At 34.6% G+C, this 22,994-nt stretch overlaps 1 protein-coding gene and 2 pseudogenes across 1 annotated transcript in view; 1 reads left to right on the forward strand and 2 right to left on the reverse strand.

Annotated features, from left to right (window-relative positions):
* Positions 1-22,994, forward strand: part of LOC132155024 (serine/threonine-protein kinase N2-like) — a 328,421-nt gene that overhangs the window by 259,756 nt on the left and 45,671 nt on the right. The gene's annotated exons all lie outside the window — the stretch shown is intronic.
* On the reverse strand, positions 11,352-15,070 carry LOC132155019 (selenoprotein F-like; annotated as a pseudogene).
* On the reverse strand, positions 19,028-22,746 carry LOC132155020 (selenoprotein F-like; annotated as a pseudogene).

A 22,994-nucleotide genomic window follows, 5' to 3' on the forward strand; every position in this document is an offset into this window, starting at 1 on the left:
TTTTCTACAATTATAGGGTATAATATACTACAAGTTTAGTGTAGCAAAAACTAAAGTATTCTACCATAGTTATTATAGTTTATCAGTTCACTATAGTTAATGCTACAGTATGATGTAGCATTCATTAACAAAGTGCTGTAAATACTATATAATATATACAGTATAATACACTTCATACTATAGTATGGTTAAAAAACACTATAGTATTTACTATAAATTACTATAGTATTTATTTATTTATTTATTTTTATGTGGGTATTCATCATTTATTCATCAATGCGTGTAACATAGGCCTTTCATTAAACAATTCTCTTTAGCTAATTAATTGCTTACAGACCTGCCAACAACTGGAACAATCTTTTTTGAGTACCATCAGTGTGACTGTACAGGACACAGGGCTTTGGGTGGGTCGTATTCATAGATAGCTACATTATTACCTGTCAAATCATAATTGTAAAAAGAAAGATTTAATGTTAAATATTTTCTAAAGGGTTAGTAGTTAAGAGATATTAGTGATATTTTACTCTCAAAGGGGGACTGTGAGCGGCACAGGCTTCTGATGGGTTTCACTTCACAGACCTTCCTGTTGCCAAGCAACAGCTAAACTGAGCTGAAAATTGGAATTCTTGTTGTCGGGCAGAGCCAGAATCAACATCATTTCACATCACTAAACTCAAGACATATCAACAATTATTGCACATTTAATAAATCTGAGTTCAACACATAAAGAGTGAAATCCTCTTGTTGCATTTATGTCCTAATTATATATGTGTGTGTATATATATATATATATATATATATATATATATATATATATATCAGAAATAATGTTTTTTAATTAAACCATGAAATATTCACCTCATCTCAAAGGTACCATTGAATCACTTGTCATATATTTTTGTCATTATACACAATAAATTTACTTATTACTGCATGTTACAAAATAAATTGTATGTACTCCTAAAATTTACACCAGAGCTGATATGGAATGATGATGCAAAATTTATTATATTACATTTTACTCACTTACTATTTTCTTTCTTCATCAGGCTTTGAGTCATAAATAGGCTCACTGTGAAAGCTGAGTGAGGCATTAGCATATGCTCTCCTTATGTGGATTTGTTGTTCCAAGAGAAATACATGCTGCGCTGAAGGAGCCGCCAGACATTGTGTTGACACTGAGAGAGATTACGAGTGACATTCAGCCTCTAGTCCCATGAGGCAAAGCCCTAGCTGACCCACTCTTGAACCAGCCGCCAGTACCATTACACATGCTTGATTCCAAGCTCCTGAAATGCAATGTGATTTTTTCAATTAAGCTGATTTAGTTCAACACATTATCAGTTTATTGCCATCTTTATATTGTAAAGGCACAGAAAACTCCATCTGAAGTAAGAAATATATACCAGGAAAAGGCACATTTACAATGTAATACTAGATATAAAGAAATGAACCACATATATCACATATCTATGAACCTATGAGTACTGAGTGTCACAGTAGACTTACTCTGGTTTATATATATATATATTATATATATATATATATATATATATATATATATATATATATATATATATATATATATATATGTGTGTGTGTGTGTGTGTGTGTGTGTGTGTGTGTGTGTGTGTGTGTGTGTGTAATTCTGAAAAAGTACAAAAGTACAGAAATCATATATATATATATATATATATATATATATATATATATATATATATGATCCAAATATAAGCCTTACATACAAGGCAATTTGTATGATTATTAAGATAAGCTACGTATTAGTTTGAAATGCATGCCACAATGCTCATGTGATTTAAATCCATGGAAAATGTATTCATGCAAGAAGGTCTGAGTGGCAAATCCGCTGGAAAACCGCAAAATTGGAAAAGTGTAGTTTCTCACTGAGTCATGCACTTGGAGAAAAGAACAATATTTTCATCCATAAAGAGTCTTCTTCTTTGCTTAATTTTTATTCCACCACCTGGGCCACAAGTTGTGGTGAAGCTGCAGTGAAGCTCAGAATATAGCAGTGATCTCAGAGCTCTGCTCAAAACAGAATGACCCAGAGCTACACAGACTGACTGGTTTGATTCTCCACACCAATCTGCTTCTGTGCATTCCTGGAGTACTTTGAATAAAGTCTGTAAAGTGTGCCAGTTTAGTCTAAAAAAAAAAAAACTCATAAATATGTTTATTATATGCAGTGCTAAATGAAATGCTTCAGAACAAATTTGCTACCTCATTACTGATCAATGGATATCAATAATGAGTTTGGGATTCATTTAAATGTCTGATGGATAAAGCTTAGTGGATCTTCAGCATTTACTGAATCAACTGCAGGTTCCCTTTCCCACAGGCAGCATCTGCAACCAATCCAAAACACTATGTAGGTCAAGTTCCCACCACCCTAAATATAAAAACTGGTTGAGCACTGGCACATCCACAAAATCTCTTGCTCTCATTACACAAAGGGATTTCAGCTAGATCTCAGTTTCGAACAATTCCCAAAACTGGAACGAAACAAATAGGACCTCAAGTCTGAGAACATAAATGTGACATAACAAGAAATAAATGTGCATGAGGTCATGATCGGGAGAGATAGGAAAACAAGACCTAAATTGAACTGTAAGAGTGGATTGGAATAAATGAGAAGTTTCTAGAAACAGAAAGCCTCATTTGCTTTGTTCCATTTCACATTCCTCATAAAAGCAGCCTCCCTGATAATATATGATACCGATGAGCCCTCATGCAGAAAAGAAGCGTCTCCTCAAACAGCAGCCCGGTCAGGAGGCTTTAAACGCTCCAATGAAATACAGAGATGGATGGAGAAACAGGAATAGTGAGGGATGAGCGAGTCAGAATTTCTTATTCAGCAATTCTGAGTACAAAAAAGCTTTTATCCCTTGCATCTGCATCACTTAGACGGACACTGGCAGGCACAAGCAAGGCTTTGTCAGGAAAAACTTTTGGCAAAAATGAGAATCAGTGCTCACAGTCAGCTCCACTTGATGTCCTGAACAAAGGTCGTCTTCGGGTTATGCTCACGGCACAGTGTAGAGAGGTCAAAGGGGTGTTGGTATTTTGCCAATATCAGTTGGAGAGACTTGCTGCTCTTGTGTAGATTAATACAATATCTCCCTCTGAGAGGAACCCCCTCTCAGTGTTGGATATATTGTGCTTGTTCCACATGACTGGGACAAAAGTGCAAGGAGCAGTTGGGGTAGAAAGAGCTTTGTTTATATGAAAGTTCCATTCAGTGTGAATAAGCACAAACATTCTCCAGGAATTATGACGATTTATTAGTTATTTATGTACATTGTTTTTGAAAGAAGTCTTTTATTCTCACTAAGGCTGCATTTATTTGATAAAAATAAAATTACATTAATTCCAGTGATTGCAATTTTTAGCAGTCACTTTGTCAGTGTCACATGACCCTTTACAAATCATTCTAATATGCTGCTCAAGAAACATTTCTTATTGTTATCAGTGTAAAATAGCTACTTAACATTTTTGTGAAAATCCTACTGACCCCAAAATTTTGAAGGGTCCTGTATCCACCTTTTTAACATAAAAGCAGGCATTTGTAACTTGAATGTGTGACACTTCACTTGCAGTTATTGTACAAAAACAAAAAACAGTCTGTAATGCTGCTTGAGATTGCAAAGTTGTATTTCTTGTCATATTATTGAAATTAATTATCATATCATAATCATAAACACACTGGTTTTTAGTCCGCTTACCACACTTTGTTATTCTTAGTTAAGTTATTTGTCTAATGAATCAGAAGTTTGCCACATTCAGAGAAAATATCAATAATAACCAATTGACTGCACATTATTTCGACTAAACATGGTGTATAAGAAATAATTATTTGAGTTGAAATTATCGTACCTGTATTTTATTTTAAAATTTCTGCTAAGATAAAAAGTAATCCATTACAACACACCTGGCCTAACAAGAAAATGAGCAATGAGAACAGAACAATGGATAACGGAGATGGTGCCAGTTGTGTTTGTATATTAAAATCTAACAGTACAAATGCCATGACTTACCAATCAGAATTGAGTATTCCAAAGTGGGTGTAATAAATAATTGTTCGTAACAAAAACGATTGTAGATAGATTACGATGATTGAAATATTTCCATGAATACACATCTACAAGTGTGTGTGTGTGGGCTTGCATATGTTATTGTTTTGCATGAAAGGGGGATAGATAATAATGTAATGGAAGAAATGTGCTGTGATGTTTCAAGAGCAGCATTAACTACAGGCGGAGCGCATATGGAATTAATCAGAAACAAGGAGTGTCTACAGTCCTGTGTTTGGCAAGGGATCTGCCACAACTACTGCCCCTGGACCCCAGGAGGGATTGTATATTTTTACTCAACCTGAGAGAAGAGCAAAAAAAAAAAAACTGAAAACAAGTACAGTTTTCCCATGAACAATGATAATTTGTCACAGACAGCATTGTTTTTGTGTATGCTTTTGGAGCAACTTTGCAACTTTTTTACATACTGTCTGTGACTTTCAGTGTTTAAAGGGAGTTGTTTGTTATACTTTATAATGTTAATGGAGACTTCAGAAAATCAGAAAATCAGACTTTTTCCATGTTCAAGTGCTATAATCCGTTCCCCAGTGCATCTACCAACCTAGAAAAAGTGAAAAAGGACAACCCATTTATTTTGTTTTGATTAGCCTTTCTCTGCAAGCATGTGATAAAATGAGCTGCTCAGATTTGGCTTCCCTAGTGACGTAGGAAGGGGATCATATTATTATATAACAGGCCCGGCTCCACCAAACAACAAGTTTAATGTCCCACCCTAGCCCCACACTATAACAGACAATCACAAAATTGGTGTGATATTAAATTGAGCTCCACATATTTTCTTTTTTGTTTTCTTACTGCCCACTCCCACAACGTGTGTGTTCCATTCCTGCAAGCACATGTAAATGTGCTAATATTGTAGATAATTTCGCGCATCAGGGAGTCGCTATCAATATGTGTGGCATTGAAATCTCTTTTGAATGAGCGTTTGCTGTTCACTTTAAATTTCGCAATCATGCGCTCTCTGTTTAAAGGGAGCAGATCTTAAGAGGATAAGATATTTGTCAATGAGCTCAGAATCTGTTGAGCAGAAAATCCTCTTTCTTGACCCATGATCAGTCAAATCTGACTCCTGTAGTCCGTGTTAGATGCAGGGTTGTCAAGTCTGTGTTTCCAGTCTGTTTGAGTTTTGACATTTGGGATATGGTCATTGTGCTACTTTGGGCTGTTTTTTGACTGGCCATTGAGCTAGTTTTGTCATGCAGACCTGGCAACCCTGGTGTAGAGCAGATGCTTTCAGATTAGAATTGTAGGCTGTTTTCCAACTGCACTAAATTATTTTTATTTCTATAAAATGCAAAACGACAGTGGGGGCAGTGCCGCTGTGGTCAAGTAATGTAATCAATGACCAAACACAGTGTAACACTGACTACTGACTGTAAGCCTAGTGTTAATGTAACTTCATTATTCTGGTTATGTACCATGCACTATATTTTATGACTGCCCACTCCCACCTGCAGCAAAGGTAAAACTGGCTGTTCCTGCAAGATTTGTGTTGGGTCCGGCGGGACCCCTATCCCAATGCAGCCCTCTAGTAACAATCGTGGCTTGAAAATTCCCTAGAGCGAAATCAAGGCTTTTGTTTTATGTGTTAAGTGTTCGGTGTTGCTTTCTCAGAATTAAAATAATTGCAAAATATAACAGAAAATTAAAAGAATATTTGAAAAATCGACAAAAACAACAATAAACTGAGAAGTATTTATATTGTTTTTTTTTTACCTCTGATTCACCATAATGTCTGAACTGTCCTGAGTGCATCTTCTTCTTCTTGCTTTACTGCAGAGCGCAGACTTATAAGTGCATTACCGCCACCTATGTCTCAAATGGACCACTGACACTTTCTACAGTCTCAGTTAGGAGTGTCAATGTTCCATTTCAGAGATAGGTGGCGGTAATGCACTTAAAATTCTGCAATCTGCCATAAAGCAAGAAGAAGACGCACTCAGAACAGTTCAGATGTTGCAGTGAATCAGAGTTTTAATTACGATTTAAATAATTTTCAATTTCTTTCACAGACCGATCATTTTGTGTCTTTACACATCAATGTATCATCACGAGCCGAGAGAGACAGGGTCACACAGTGGAGTCAGCTGCAAACACATACGAGCTTCATCACTGTGTCTGTCACCGACTCTGTTCCCCTTTCAGGCTTGAACTGATGGTAAAACTGATGACATTATTAACTGTTTTGAAAGATGAAGCTCGCAATTATGGAAAGGCTGTTACATTTCCCACGAGTGCTTGCGGTAATCGGCCAATCACAATGCACTGGTCAGTTGGCCAATCAGAGCAGACTGCACTTGAGAGACTTTGACTCGTTTGAAAAATAACAAATAACAATGAAAAATGTTTTTTGAACATTAAAGCATGTCAACATATTCGGTTACACCAAAAACACGAAATAATGATCTTTAATAAAGCATCATATGACCCCTTTAATATACAGATCTTATATAAATGTGATTTGTTTCACAGCTGTTTACCTTCACAGACATTACCAACTGTGTGCTGTGTGACAGCCACTTCCTGTGCGCATGCACTCAGAAAACGTATATCAGAAGTTCAAATTGATATTGCTTTAAAATGCATTATTTCGGCACGATATACATGATAATCAAAACCTAACAGATTTTTTTGGCAGAGTATTTGTGTTCTGAGCTAGAAAGCCCTATTCTGTAAAAGGGGATGGGGAGCAGCAGCTCATTTCATTTGAAGACACATGCAATTAAACAGCGTGTTTCTACTTCCACTTAAAATATTTTCAATTATATAATAAATAATCTATTTTGAGCTTAAACTTTACAGACACATTTTGGGGACACCTGAGACTTATGTTACATTTTGTAAAAAGGGGGCTAATAGGTGCCCTTTAAAGTTTCTCAAATGTTTTTCCTTAGATGAAGCTGTGTGTTCTGCACTTAATTAATTTTGTAGCTTTTAGTGATATTCTAAATGTGTTAACATAGTGTGCTTACCTCAACCAACCTTCAGAATAATTTTTCATATACAATATACAGCTGGCGTGGACATGTAAAGCAACACAGGTGGGAAAAAGGAAAAAGTCAATCAGCAAGCTCTCGCTGTCAGTTACATTCCACAAGGGTGTGTTATTAAACTGTGATGTACTTGTGATGTTGAATCCTTTTTGAATGTCAAATTAAGGACTTTGATTGAGAAAGCAAAGAAGTTACTAGACATTCTGGAAAAGGATGAATGGCACAGTAATTTGTCCAAGACCAGACTATCAAAATGAGCTTTTCAATGCTAACTGATGACTAACGCTGTTAGAGTCAATTAAAAAAGAATGTTTCTAAACACATTGTGTAAATCTGTGAAGAGCATGATGTGCCAGACATGTGGCATTAATCAGTGATTCAGAGCTACCTGCCAGCAGACATCTGCAGACTATACAAATTTACTTTAAATATTTTTAAGAAATGTGCACTACTGTTCATAAATTTGGGGCCAGTCTTTATTATTCAGCAAGGGTGCATTAAATTCATCAAAATATCAAAAGTAACAGTGAATATATTTGATGTTTCAAAATATTTCTATTAATAAATGCTGTTCTTTGAGTCTCTATTTATCAGAGAATCCTAAAAAATGCATCACGGTTTCCACTTAAATATTAAGCAGAACAACTATTTTCAACATTGACCAGAATAAGTCTTGAGCAGCATATTGGACTGATTTCTGAAGGATCAAGTCTGGAGTAATGCGGAAAACGTAGCTTAAAATTGAAATCAGTTGCTTTAAATTTTAACAGTATTTTACAATATAGTTTTTACCATATATATATATATATATATATATATATATATATATATATATATATATATATATATATATATATATATATATATATATATATATATATATATATATATATATATATATATATTAGTGCTGTCAACGTTAACACGTTAACGCATGCGATTAATTTTTGTCTGGTTTAACGTGTCAAAATATTTAACGCAATTAACGCAGCATCCGTATTTTCTGCCATCCGTTGGCTAGCTTTACATTATATGATCACGCTCTTATTCATTTAAATGCTTTTAAACATTTAAAGCGCGGCAAGACAAAAGAGAATGCGCTGTTTGTGAATGCCCTTATGTGACACATACACACGTATACACACACACACACACACACACACACACACTGCATAGACAGGGCGCCAGAATCCAGTTCTCTTAAGCGCTTGAACTAACAATAAACATCCCAAAGTGCCAGTTTTGTCGATTATCCTCATAAGAGCAATCTTAAATGATTTATATAAAGTCTAAAATGAACAAAAAGAGTTGTGAGAGAATGAGGCGAGATCCATAGACAGTATATAAACGGTGAGATCCGTGTGTCTGTCTGCTCTTAAAGGGACAGCAGCCAATAAAGCTTCCTGTCAGTAAAGTTAAAGAACAAAGGGAACAGAGAAAATGACTCGCTGCTCTTGACTAAATAACTTTTGTAGCTTTAATAAGGATTAACTATTTAATTTATAGTTTATGCAGTGCAGACTGCATATAACTTTGATAACTTTATTAAATTTCTGTATATTTCCTAACTGTTAAGATAGGAAGGGCAGGAGTAAACATGACATTTATTATGGGTTTATGTTAGCATTGTTTTAAGTTTACTTAAATTAAAAACTGTTATATTTTTGAAGCCTAATAATAAATGTAAAAAAATAAAATAAAATCAGTAGCTGTATTAATATCAGTAATACTGGCCTTCATTCATAAAAAGATGCCATTTAAACAAGTATTTAAAATATACTGTCCTTATGTTGTTTCTACATTAATTTTATTAACTGTGAAATTATTACATTAAAAAATATATTAAAAACGTACAAAAACATTTCTTTTTTATTGCGATTAATTGCGATTAATCTCAGAAAAAATGTGTGATTAATCTAGTTAAAGTTTTTAATCGATTGACAGCACTAATATATATATATATATATATATATATATATATATATATATAACACAAAAGCCTCTGTGCAAGAGACTCCTTTCAAGAGCATTCCAAAAAAATTGTATATGTATCTAATCTGAGCAAACTGCATATCTTTGCCTGCTGTATATCACTGACTGTATATTTTCTATTATTTAATATATTTTGTGATCAAATTAATTATTCTGATATTAAAACAAAGCAAATGTACAGGTTCTGGTCATATAATTAGAATATCATCAAAAAGTTGATTTCACTAATTCAATTCAAAAAGTGAAACTTGTATATTATATTCATTCATTACACACAGACTGATATATTTCAAATGTTTATTTCTTTTAATTTTGATGATTATAACTGACAACTAAGGAAAATCCCAAATTCAGTATATCAGAAATGTTTAATATTGTGAAAAGGTTCAATATTGAAGACGAAAGCCTGGTACCACACTCTAATCAGCTAATTAACTCAAAACACCTGCAAAGGCCTTTAAATGGTCTCTCAGTAGTTATGTAGGCTACACAATCATGGGGAAGATTTTTTTACTTGACAGTTGTCCAAAAGACGACCATTGACACCTTGCAAAAGGTGGGCAAGACACAAAAGGTCATTGCAAAAGAGGCTGGCTGTTCACAGAGCTCTGTGTCCAAGCACATTAATAGAGAGGCGAAGGGGAGGAAAAGATGTGGTAGAAAAAAAGTGTACAAGCAATAGGGATAACTGCACCCTGGAGAGGATTGTGAAACAAAACCCATTCAAAAATGTGCGGGAGATTCACAAAGAGTGGACTGCAGCAGGAGTCAGTGCTTCAAGAACCTCTACGCACAGACATATGCACAGACGTATGCGTCAGAAGCATCTCGCTTCAAAAAGGACTGGACTGCTGCGGAGTGGTCCAGTTATGTTCTTTGATGAAAGTAAATTTTGCATTTCCTTTGGAAATCAGGGTCCCAGAGTCTGGAGGAAGAGAGGACAGGCGCACAATCCATGTTGCTTGAGGTCCAGTGTAAAGTTTACATAGTCAGTGATGGTTTGCGGGGGCCATGTCATCTGCTGTTGTTGGTCCACTGTGTTTTCTGAGGTCCAAGGTCAACACAGCTGTATATCAGGAAGTTTTAGAGCACTTCATGCTTCCTGCTGCTGACCAACTTTATGGAGATGCAGATTTCATTTTGCAACAGGACTTGGCACATGCACACAGCACCAAAGCTTGCAGTACCTGGTTTAAGGACCATGGTATCCCTGTTCTTAATTGGCCAGCAAACTCACCTGACCTTAACCCCATAGAAAATCTATGGGGTATTGTGAAGAGGAAGATGCGATATGCCAGACCCAAGAATGGAGAAGAGCTGAAGGCCATTATCAGAGCAACTTGGGCTCTCATAACACCTGAGCAGTGCCACAGACTGATCGACTCCATGCAACGCCACATTGCTGCAGTAATTCAGGCAAAAGGAGCCCCAACTAAGTATTGAGTGCTGTACATGCTCATACTTTTCATGTTCATACTTTTCAGTTGGCCAAGATTTCTAAAAATCCTTTCTTTGTATCGGTCTTGAATTATAGTCAAATTTTCTGAGATACTGAATTTGGGATTTTCCTTAGTTGTCAGTTATAATCATCAAAATTAAAAGAAAAAACATTTGAAATATATCAGTCTTTGTGTAATGAATGAATATAATATAAAAGTTTCAGAATTAGTGAAATAAATCAACTTTTTGATGATATTCTTATTATAGGACCAGCACCTGTATTTACTGTAAAAAAAAAAAAAAAAAAATATTTGACCTTACATTGTTGTTCAAATTTGTCAAAGTGAAATTACTATTAATTTATTTTAACAGTATAATTATTAATATTACATTATTTTCTTGTTTAGACCTATGGTTTAGAAACTATATTTGAAACCTATGTTTGAAACTCATCCAACAATTTGTCCAGCGAGTACAACTAAAATCTGCTGACATCTAGTGGTGAAGATATAAATATCACAGATTATGTGTGCTGCTCAAAATGCTTGTAACGCCAGTAAAGCAATTAAATAATTATGTCAATGAACTTTCAAGACTGTAATACAATTTATTCAACTAACAGTTTGGTATTTATTAGTGCAGATTAAAAATCAAATATATACCAAGCCACCTCCCAAAATGGGAGAAGAAAAAAAAAAAAAGAAAGATGAGATTTATGTATCAAAGTATTTTAAGTATTTTCTTTTTTTGTCATTAACAATCATATCACTTTACCTATGAAATGCCATAGGGAAAAAAAGTGTCAAACAAAAACTTTAACATGAAAACCTGGTTTAGTTGTGTGTGTGCTAATGATATTGAGTTTCAATTCAATTATTTAAACGAAGAGATTGCACCTTCTCTACTGGAGTAGAGCTCGAAGGTTCCCACCATAAGAACATGCTCAGAGAGTTACACAGGGTCTTCAGGCCTCACATTCCAGGGACTGGTTTACTGTCAGGCCTTCACTAATGTGCAAATCCACATAAACGTGTGCTTCTGAGGAGTCCCCACAAGCTTTACCAAACCAGCACATTCAACAGGCTTCACTCAGACACAAGACGTATAAAAGGCCACAGCATATCAACGATTCACAAATATGCAGCAGAAAATTATAAAAAATAAGTACAGTATGTCCTGATCACTTAAACCACAAACTGATGTTTCCTTTCAGACACCAAATAAAAAAATGTATTTATGTTTTTAACCTCCATTATTAAGCACAAAAATGAATTGCGGTCCTTTGATTGAGCTGAAAATTGGACTTTAAATATGAAACTGTGAGTCTAAATTCGTTCTAACTTCTCACTAAGAAATTCTTCAACGCTGTCTGTGTTCCACTTGAGGATGCTGAGCTCCTCAGCAATGTTCCCGTTATCGTCCAGCAGCTTTAGCACAGGGTCCGAGCCTCTAACATACTGGAATGAATGCAAAAAGAACATCTAGAATTAAGCAGTGTATAAAACAAGTATACAAGCAATACAATCTTTCTAGACCTATTTTAATATATTGTACCAAATAATTGTATTTTATATTTACACTTACACTACCGTTCAAATGTTTGTGGTCGGTGAGATTTCTTTTTTTTTTTTAAGCCAAAACACACAAAAAATTGCTATATTGTGAAATATTATAACAATTTACAATTCAATGCATTTTATTTGAATATATTTTGAAATGTAATTTCTGTGATGGTAATACTGAATTTTCAGCATCATTCCTCCTGTCTTAAGTGTCACATGATCCTTCAGAATTGATTTTCTACTCGTCATTGATATTTCTTTGATTATTCTAAATTCAATTTGAAACAGAATGTTCATTTTTACTGTTACTTTTGATTGATTTAATATATCCTTGCTGAACGACAGTATTCATTTCTTAAGTGATAATTTCTTATTTTATTTTTTTTAAAACTACAGTTTTTTGAATAGTAGTGTATGTCCATGCCCACGTTTATTACCTTTATGATTACCTTTTTTCCCACTATTAACTATTACCAAAAACCTTTTTTTACCTTGATCTGAAGACCCCTGAACATCTTTGGCTTGTCACTCCTGACAAAAGCTGAAGGCAAATATAGTCACAAAATGACTGTTTTGTAACAGGAGAGCAAAAGTAAACACTCTAGTAGTCTGTTCTACACAACAACAGCTGAACTGCTGTAACAGCTGCTACAAGAAAAACACCCGTTGAAGCATTTCAAATTAACTTAGCTTATTTTGCTAGATTTTCTATGCCATTTTAACAATCTTCAAGCAGCACAGGAATTATTAAGTCTAAATTAGTCATATCTGAGGTCAAATCCCCAACCTACCTTGGACTTGAGGGAACCTCCCCAGTTTTCATCCACAGATCTCAAGGATGGCTCCTGGATAGAGCTGTCAAAAAAAAGAACAAATATGCATAAATATGGGTACAAACTGATTTTCACACTGACAAAGCTAATAAATAAATAATACTGGTCTTTGTAATAATGACTTAATTAAAATCAAGAGATACGACACCAAATAATCAAGACCATGGCCTCTGGCTTGGATCTAAATATTTGTGCTTTGACAAAAAGCTTTGCACATTTTTCATTGTTCGGCAGAAAAGCTTCATTAAAGCTCCAGCGCTCCATATTCACTGTAAGAAAACGACCTTGAGATCTGGCACAGAGGCTGAACTCACCTTCCTGGACTCCAGCTGAGCCTCCTCTTGGCAGCACTGCCCGCAGGGCAGCTCTAACTGGCCCAGGCTGAACTGACCCAGGAGATCACAGGAGCTGCACAGGAGATTGCTGGAGAAGCCCATCTCCCTGCAGGCCTCAGAGGAGAGCTCCGCTCCATAAGACGCCAGCTAAGTCAGGAAGATTTCAACCACATTTTACACATGAAACAAGCAGTAGATGCAATTCTCTAAGCACTTACACCAGTTGAGCTTTAAGTCAACATCTCAAACCTACTGGAAATTCTCAGCTGTTTTCTGAGAGCATCTTTAATCTAATGACCCTCAAAGGCAACGTCAAAGAACAAGGAAAATTAAGGGGAGAAGCACAGGTGCAGGAACTTGCAAGCTTTGGCTACACAGCTATGATAACAAAGCTATTCTGTTTATAGCTAGTGGTTGACACATCTCCCTTCTAGTTACAAACGATATAATTGAATAAAAAAATAAAACAGTATAGCTGATACGCTTCCGTTTAAGAATAAACAACATTCATTTAAAATGTTGTAATTATTTTAGAATGAAGGGAGATTTGAACTTTTGATACCAGTGTTATTATAGTTAACTAAAACTGAAAGTAAAATTTAAAACCATAAAAAACCTGTTGAAATAAAACTTAACTGGAATAAAAAATAAAATAATGAAAAAAACTTCAGATAGTTGCCAAGGCAACATTATTTTAACTTGGAGAAAAATAAATACACACACACACACACATATATATATATATATATATATAAATGTAAATCTCTTCTTAAAACATTTTATTTTAGGATTGCTTTTACATGAACTTGATTTTATGTGTTTATTTTCTTGTATTTACATTGTGTTTATTAATTTGCTGTTATTCTTGTCTGTAAAGTGCTTTGAGAAAGCTACTTTTAAAGGCGCTATACAAAATAAATATATTATTATTAAATTAAAATTATAATAACATTTCATATCTATGATACACAAAAACACTGTTTGAGAGTTTATAATTGAATTGCAATGACTTAAGAAATTGTGTGGACCTGGAATCTTTTTTAATTTCATTTTTTATACCCCATAATATTGTCCTTTCTAAGTTTAATCAAGCCTTTATAGTATTTTGTTTCCTCTCCACACAAGATAATGGAGCAGCACTTCGTGAATCTTCTTCCTTGTTGAGAGCACTATCAGCTAACGTCACTCTTGGAAAATCCCAAAAAAAGGCAAATAAATCATACATCCACTTCTGTAAAGATAAAGGAAAGCATATTTAACATAACTAATGTTTATTTTAAAAGTAAAGTAACGTTATATCTACAAGTTTTTTCCAGGTAACGTTAAACTAGTTAACGTAATAGTTTTAAAACTTAATCATTAACGTTACATATCATATGAAAACCACTGTCTCAAACTTTTTGCAGTACGTTAGGTGCAAAGTTTGTTAATGTCACCGTAAGAAATTAAATTTGCGATATTATAGATTTGCATCACATTATTTACACTATCAACCGGATGAGCCACGTCATTAGCCTACATTAGCGAGCCGGCTAAGCGGCGCATTGAACGTAAATAGTCCACATTTTACATAAACACGTGGATAACTTGTCATTGTTGAGTGTATTCTTTCAAAGATGAAAATGTACAGATGTTGTTTCTTCACCTACCGTTTGTAATAATGGCAGTAACCAAAGCAGGTACACCTCTCCCGCCATGAGTGTTCCTCTTCCACTCTTTCACTTGGCAGGAAGTGCGTCACACACTGGGCTTATTAATAAAAGTCTTACCATAACCAGATAACTATTTGAAAAAAAATATCGCCTTCACCCTTGATTTAAATAAATTTCAGACTGTTTTAAAAATTGGCAACAAAGGGATTTAAAAATAATAGGTAGTCTTTTTAACTAAACTAAAACTGGAAAAAGGTAATTTTATGTGATCTCTTCCTTAATTGTATGCAATAAATATTTTTGAAAATTATAGGAAATATTTGTACATGGTCTCTGACGGTAAATATTATGTGATGCCAGAGCAGTGAATGTAGAGCAGTCGAATTTGAGTGAAGTGAGATTCTCCAGTCACAGAGCGACAGCTGATCCACGAATGCGCATGCGCACTGACACAACGTGCCTACACTTCCTAGCATTGAACAACAACTGAACATCCACTCCAGCTGCTTCTCAAGTGAAGGATAGTCTGAGCTGTTCGGATTCAATAAGCATACAGCATTTTGTGCGGAACTGTTTTTGTTGAGGTGTGTGTTTATATTGGACTCTGGGAATCATGAAATAGCAGCCCTGCCCGTTTCATCCATAAACTGAGTGTCATAAAGTTCTCTATCACGGCATGTCCTCTCTGTGCTGGACTTTTTGATGGGGTTTTTAAGGTTAAAGATGTTTCACTAAATCTAGATTATAGATTATTTCAGATTATATATATTAGTGCTGTCAACGTTAACACGTTAACGCATGCGATTAATTTTTGTCTGGTTTAACGTGTCAAAATATTTAACGCAATTAACGCAGCATCCGTATTTTCTGCCATCCGTTGGCTAGCTTTACATTATATGATCACGCTCTTATTCATTTAAATGCTTTTAAACATTTAAAGCGCGGCAAGACAAAAGAGAATGCGCTGTTTGTGAATGCCCTTATGTGACACATACACACGTATACACACACACACACACACACACACACACACTGCATAGACAGGGCGCCAGAATCCAGTTCTCTTAAGCGCTTGAACTAACAATAAACATCCCAAAGTGCCAGTTTTGTCGATTATCCTCATAAGAGCAATCTTAAATGATTTATATAAAGTCTAAAATGAACAAAAAGAGTTGTGAGAGAATGAGGCGAGATCCATAGACAGTATATAAACGGTGAGATCCGTGTGTCTGTCTGCTCTTAAAGGGACAGCAGCCAATAAAGCTTCCTGTCAGTAAAGTTAAAGAACAAAGGGAACAGAGAAAATGACTCGCTGCTCTTGACTAAATAACTTTTGTAGCTTTAATAAGGATTAACTATTTAATTTATAGTTTATGCAGTGCAGACTGCATATAACTTTGATAACTTTATTAAATTTCTGTATATTTCCTAACTGTTAAGATAGGAAGGGCAGGAGTAAACATGACATTTATTATGGGTTTATGTTAGCATTGTTTTAAGTTTACTTAAATTAAAAACTGTTATATTTTTGAAGCCTAATAATAAATGTAAAAAAATAAAATAAAATCAGTAGCTGTATTAATATCAGTAATACTGGCCTTCATTCATAAAAAGATGCCATTTAAACAAGTATTTAAAATATACTGTCCTTATGTTGTTTCTACATTAATTTTATTAACTGTGAAATTATTACATTAAAAAATATATTAAAAACGTACAAAAACATTTCTTTTTTATTGCGATTAATTGCGATTAATCTCAGAAAAAATGTGTGATTAATCTAGTTAAAGTTTTTAATCGATTGACAGCACTAATATATATATATATATATATATATATATATATATATATAACACAAAAGCCTCTGTGCAAGAGACTCCTTTCAAGAGCATTCCAAAAAAATTGTATATGTATCTAATCTGAGCAAACTGCATATCTTTGCCTGCTGTATATCACTGACTGTATATTTTCTATTATTTAATATATTTTGTGATCAAATTAATTATTCTGATATTAAAACAAAGCAAATGTACAGGTTCTGGTCATATAATTAGAATATCATCAAAAAGTTGATTTCACTAATTCAATTCAAAAAGTGAAACTTGTATATTATATTCATTCATTACACACAGACTGATATATTTCAAATGTTTATTTCTTTTAATTTTGATGATTATAACTGACAACTAAGGAAAATCCCAAATTCAGTATATCAGAAATGTTTAATATTGTGAAAAGGTTCAATATTGAAGACGAAAGCCTGGTACCACACTCTAATCAGCTAATTAACTCAAAACACCTGCAAAGGCCTTTAAATGGTCTCTCAGTAGTTATGTAGGCTACACAATCATGGGGAAGATTTTTTTACTTGACAGTTGTCCAAAAGACGACCATTGACACCTTGCAAAAGGTGGGCAAGACACAAAAGGTCATTGCAAAAGAGGCTGGCTGTTCACAGAGCTCTGTGTCCAAGCACATTAATAGAGAGGCGAAGGGGAGGAAAAGATGTGGTAGAAAAAAAGTGTACAAGCAATAGGGATAACTGCACCCTGGAGAGGATTGTGAAACAAAACCCATTCAAAAATGTGCGGGAGATTCACAAAGAGTGGACTGCAGCAGGAGTCAGTGCTTCAAGAACCTCTACGCACAGACATATGCACAGACGTATGCGTCAGAAGCATCTCGCTTCAAAAAGGACTGGACTGCTGCGGAGTGGTCCAGTTATGTTCTTTGATGAAAGTAAATTTTGCATTTCCTTTGGAAATCAGGGTCCCAGAGTCTGGAGGAAGAGAGGACAGGCGCACAATCCATGTTGCTTGAGGTCCAGTGTAAAGTTTACATAGTCAGTGATGGTTTGCGGGGGCCATGTCATCTGCTGTTGTTGGTCCACTGTGTTTTCTGAGGTCCAAGGTCAACACAGCTGTATATCAGGAAGTTTTAGAGCACTTCATGCTTCCTGCTGCTGACCAACTTTATGGAGATGCAGATTTCATTTTGCAACAGGACTTGGCACATGCACACAGCACCAAAGCTTGCAGTACCTGGTTTAAGGACCATGGTATCCCTGTTCTTAATTGGCCAGCAAACTCACCTGACCTTAACCCCATAGAAAATCTATGGGGTATTGTGAAGAGGAAGATGCGATATGCCAGACCCAAGAATGGAGAAGAGCTGAAGGCCATTATCAGAGCAACTTGGGCTCTCATAACACCTGAGCAGTGCCACAGACTGATCGACTCCATGCAACGCCACATTGCTGCAGTAATTCAGGCAAAAGGAGCCCCAACTAAGTATTGAGTGCTGTACATGCTCATACTTTTCATGTTCATACTTTTCAGTTGGCCAAGATTTCTAAAAATCCTTTCTTTGTATCGGTCTTGAATTATAGTCAAATTTTCTGAGATACTGAATTTGGGATTTTCCTTAGTTGTCAGTTATAATCATCAAAATTAAAAGAAAAAACATTTGAAATATATCAGTCTTTGTGTAATGAATGAATATAATATAAAAGTTTCAGAATTAGTGAAATAAATCAACTTTTTGATGATATTCTTATTATAGGACCAGCACCTGTATTTACTGTAAAAAAAAAAAAAAAAAAATATTTGACCTTACATTGTTGTTCAAATTTGTCAAAGTGAAATTACTATTAATTTATTTTAACAGTATAATTATTAATATTACATTATTTTCTTGTTTAGACCTATGGTTTAGAAACTATATTTGAAACCTATGTTTGAAACTCATCCAACAATTTGTCCAGCGAGTACAACTAAAATCTGCTGACATCTAGTGGTGAAGATATAAATATCACAGATTATGTGTGCTGCTCAAAATGCTTGTAACGCCAGTAAAGCAATTAAATAATTATGTCAATGAACTTTCAAGACTGTAATACAATTTATTCAACTAACAGTTTGGTATTTATTAGTGCAGATTAAAAATCAAATATATACCAAGCCACCTCCCAAAATGGGAGAAGAAAAAAAAAAAAAGAAAGATGAGATTTATGTATCAAAGTATTTTAAGTATTTTCTTTTTTTGTCATTAACAATCATATCACTTTACCTATGAAATGCCATAGGGAAAAAAAGTGTCAAACAAAAACTTTAACATGAAAACCTGGTTTAGTTGTGTGTGTGCTAATGATATTGAGTTTCAATTCAATTATTTAAACGAAGAGATTGCACCTTCTCTACTGGAGTAGAGCTCGAAGGTTCCCACCATAAGAACATGCTCAGAGAGTTACACAGGGTCTTCAGGCCTCACATTCCAGGGACTGGTTTACTGTCAGGCCTTCACTAATGTGCAAATCCACATAAACGTGTGCTTCTGAGGAGTCCCCACAAGCTTTACCAAACCAGCACATTCAACAGGCTTCACTCAGACACAAGACGTATAAAAGGCCACAGCATATCAACGATTCACAAATATGCAGCAGAAAATTATAAAAAATAAGTACAGTATGTCCTGATCACTTAAACCACAAACTGATGTTTCCTTTCAGACACCAAATAAAAAAATGTATTTATGTTTTTAACCTCCATTATTAAGCACAAAAATGAATTGCGGTCCTTTGATTGAGCTGAAAATTGGACTTTAAATATGAAACTGTGAGTCTAAATTCGTTCTAACTTCTCACTAAGAAATTCTTCAACGCTGTCTGTGTTCCACTTGAGGATGCTGAGCTCCTCAGCAATGTTCCCGTTATCGTCCAGCAGCTTTAGCACAGGGTCCGAGCCTCTAACATACTGGAATGAATGCAAAAAGAACATCTAGAATTAAGCAGTGTATAAAACAAGTATACAAGCAATACAATCTTTCTAGACCTATTTTAATATATTGTACCAAATAATTGTATTTTATATTTACACTTACACTACCGTTCAAATGTTTGTGGTCGGTGAGATTTCTTTTTTTTTTTTAAGCCAAAACACACAAAAAATTGCTATATTGTGAAATATTATAACAATTTACAATTCAATGCATTTTATTTGAATATATTTTGAAATGTAATTTCTGTGATGGTAATACTGAATTTTCAGCATCATTCCTCCTGTCTTAAGTGTCACATGATCCTTCAGAATTGATTTTCTACTCGTCATTGATATTTCTTTGATTATTCTAAATTCAATTTGAAACAGAATGTTCATTTTTACTGTTACTTTTGATTGATTTAATATATCCTTGCTGAACGACAGTATTCATTTCTTAAGTGATAATTTCTTATTTTATTTTTTTTAAAACTACAGTTTTTTGAATAGTAGTGTATGTCCATGCCCACGTTTATTACCTTTATGATTACCTTTTTTCCCACTATTAACTATTACCAAAAACCTTTTTTTACCTTGATCTGAAGACCCCTGAACATCTTTGGCTTGTCACTCCTGACAAAAGCTGAAGGCAAATATAGTCACAAAATGACTGTTTTGTAACAGGAGAGCAAAAGTAAACACTCTAGTAGTCTGTTCTACACAACAACAGCTGAACTGCTGTAACAGCTGCTACAAGAAAAACACCCGTTGAAGCATTTCAAATTAACTTAGCTTATTTTGCTAGATTTTCTATGCCATTTTAACAATCTTCAAGCAGCACAGGAATTATTAAGTCTAAATTAGTCATATCTGAGGTCAAATCCCCAACCTACCTTGGACTTGAGGGAACCTCCCCAGTTTTCATCCACAGATCTCAAGGATGGCTCCTGGATAGAGCTGTCAAAAAAAAGAACAAATATGCATAAATATGGGTACAAACTGATTTTCACACTGACAAAGCTAATAAATAAATAATACTGGTCTTTGTAATAATGACTTAATTAAAATCAAGAGATACGACACCAAATAATCAAGACCATGGCCTCTGGCTTGGATCTAAATATTTGTGCTTTGACAAAAAGCTTTGCACATTTTTCATTGTTCGGCAGAAAAGCTTCATTAAAGCTCCAGCGCTCCATATTCACTGTAAGAAAACGACCTTGAGATCTGGCACAGAGGCTGAACTCACCTTCCTGGACTCCAGCTGAGCCTCCTCTTGGCAGCACTGCCCGCAGGGCAGCTCTAACTGGCCCAGGCTGAACTGACCCAGGAGATCACAGGAGCTGCACAGGAGATTGCTGGAGAAGCCCATCTCCCTGCAGGCCTCAGAGGAGAGCTCCGCTCCATAAGACGCCAGCTAAGTCAGGAAGATTTCAACCACATTTTACACATGAAACAAGCAGTAGATGCAATTCTCTAAGCACTTACACCAGTTGAGCTTTAAGTCAACATCTCAAACCTACTGGAAATTCTCAGCTGTTTTCTGAGAGCATCTTTAATCTAATGACCCTCAAAGGCAACGTCAAAGAACAAGGAAAATTAAGGGGAGAAGCACAGGTGCAGGAACTTGCAAGCTTTGGCTACACAGCTATGATAACAAAGCTATTCTGTTTATAGCTAGTGGTTGACACATCTCCCTTCTAGTTACAAACGATATAATTGAATAAAAAAATAAAACAGTATAGCTGATACGCTTCCGTTTAAGAATAAACAACATTCATTTAAAATGTTGTAATTATTTTAGAATGAAGGGAGATTTGAACTTTTGATACCAGTGTTATTATAGTTAACTAAAACTGAAAGTAAAATTTAAAACCATAAAAAACCTGTTGAAATAAAACTTAACTGGAATAAAAAATAAAATAATGAAAAAAACTTCAGATAGTTGCCAAGGCAACATTATTTTAACTTGGAGAAAAATAAATACACACACACACACACATATATATATATATATATATATAAATGTAAATCTCTTCTTAAAACATTTTATTTTAGGATTGCTTTTACATGAACTTGATTTTATGTGTTTATTTTCTTGTATTTACATTGTGTTTATTAATTTGCTGTTATTCTTGTCTGTAAAGTGCTTTGAGAAAGCTACTTTTAAAGGCGCTATACAAAATAAATATATTATTATTAAATTAAAATTATAATAACATTTCATATCTATGATACACAAAAACACTGTTTGAGAGTTTATAATTGAATTGCAATGACTTAAGAAATTGTGTGGACCTGGAATCTTTTTTAATTTCATTTTTTATACCCCATAATATTGTCCTTTCTAAGTTTAATCAAGCCTTTATAGTATTTTGTTTCCTCTCCACACAAGATAATGGAGCAGCACTTCGTGAATCTTCTTCCTTGTTGAGAGCACTATCAGCTAACGTCACTCTTGGAAAATCCCAAAAAAAGGCAAATAAATCATACATCCACTTCTGTAAAGATAAAGGAAAGCATATTTAACATAACTAATGTTTATTTTAAAAGTAAAGTAACGTTATATCTACAAGTTTTTTCCAGGTAACGTTAAACTAGTTAACGTAATAGTTTTAAAACTTAATCATTAACGTTACATATCATATGAAAACCACTGTCTCAAACTTTTTGCAGTACGTTAGGTGCAAAGTTTGTTAATGTCACCGTAAGAAATTAAATTTGCGATATTATAGATTTGCATCACATTATTTACACTATCAACCGGATGAGCCACGTCATTAGCCTACATTAGCGAGCCGGCTAAGCGGCGCATTGAACGTAAATAGTCCACATTTTACATAAACACGTGGATAACTTGTCATTGTTGAGTGTATTCTTTCAAAGATGAAAATGTACAGATGTTGTTTCTTCACCTACCGTTTGTAATAATGGCAGTAACCAAAGCAGGTACACCTCTCCCGCCATGAGTGTTCCTCTTCCACTCTTTCACTTGGCAGGAAGTGCGTCACACACTGGGCTTATTAATAAAAGTCTTACCATAACCAGATAACTATTTGAAAAAAAATATCGCCTTCACCCTTGATTTAAATAAATTTCAGACTGTTTTAAAAATTGGCAACAAAGGGATTTAAAAATAATAGGTAGTCTTTTTAACTAAACTAAAACTGGAAAAAGGTAATTTTATGTGATCTCTTCCTTAATTGTATGCAATAAATATTTTTGAAAATTATAGGAAATATTTGTACATGGTCTCTGACGGTAAATATTATGTGATGCCAGAGCAGTGAATGTAGAGCAGTCGAATTTGAGTGAAGTGAG

The sequence above is a fragment of the Carassius carassius genome, chromosome 12 (genome assembly GCF_963082965.1).
Source record: "Carassius carassius chromosome 12, fCarCar2.1, whole genome shotgun sequence".
Taxonomy (NCBI): Eukaryota; Metazoa; Chordata; class Actinopteri; order Cypriniformes; family Cyprinidae; genus Carassius; species Carassius carassius.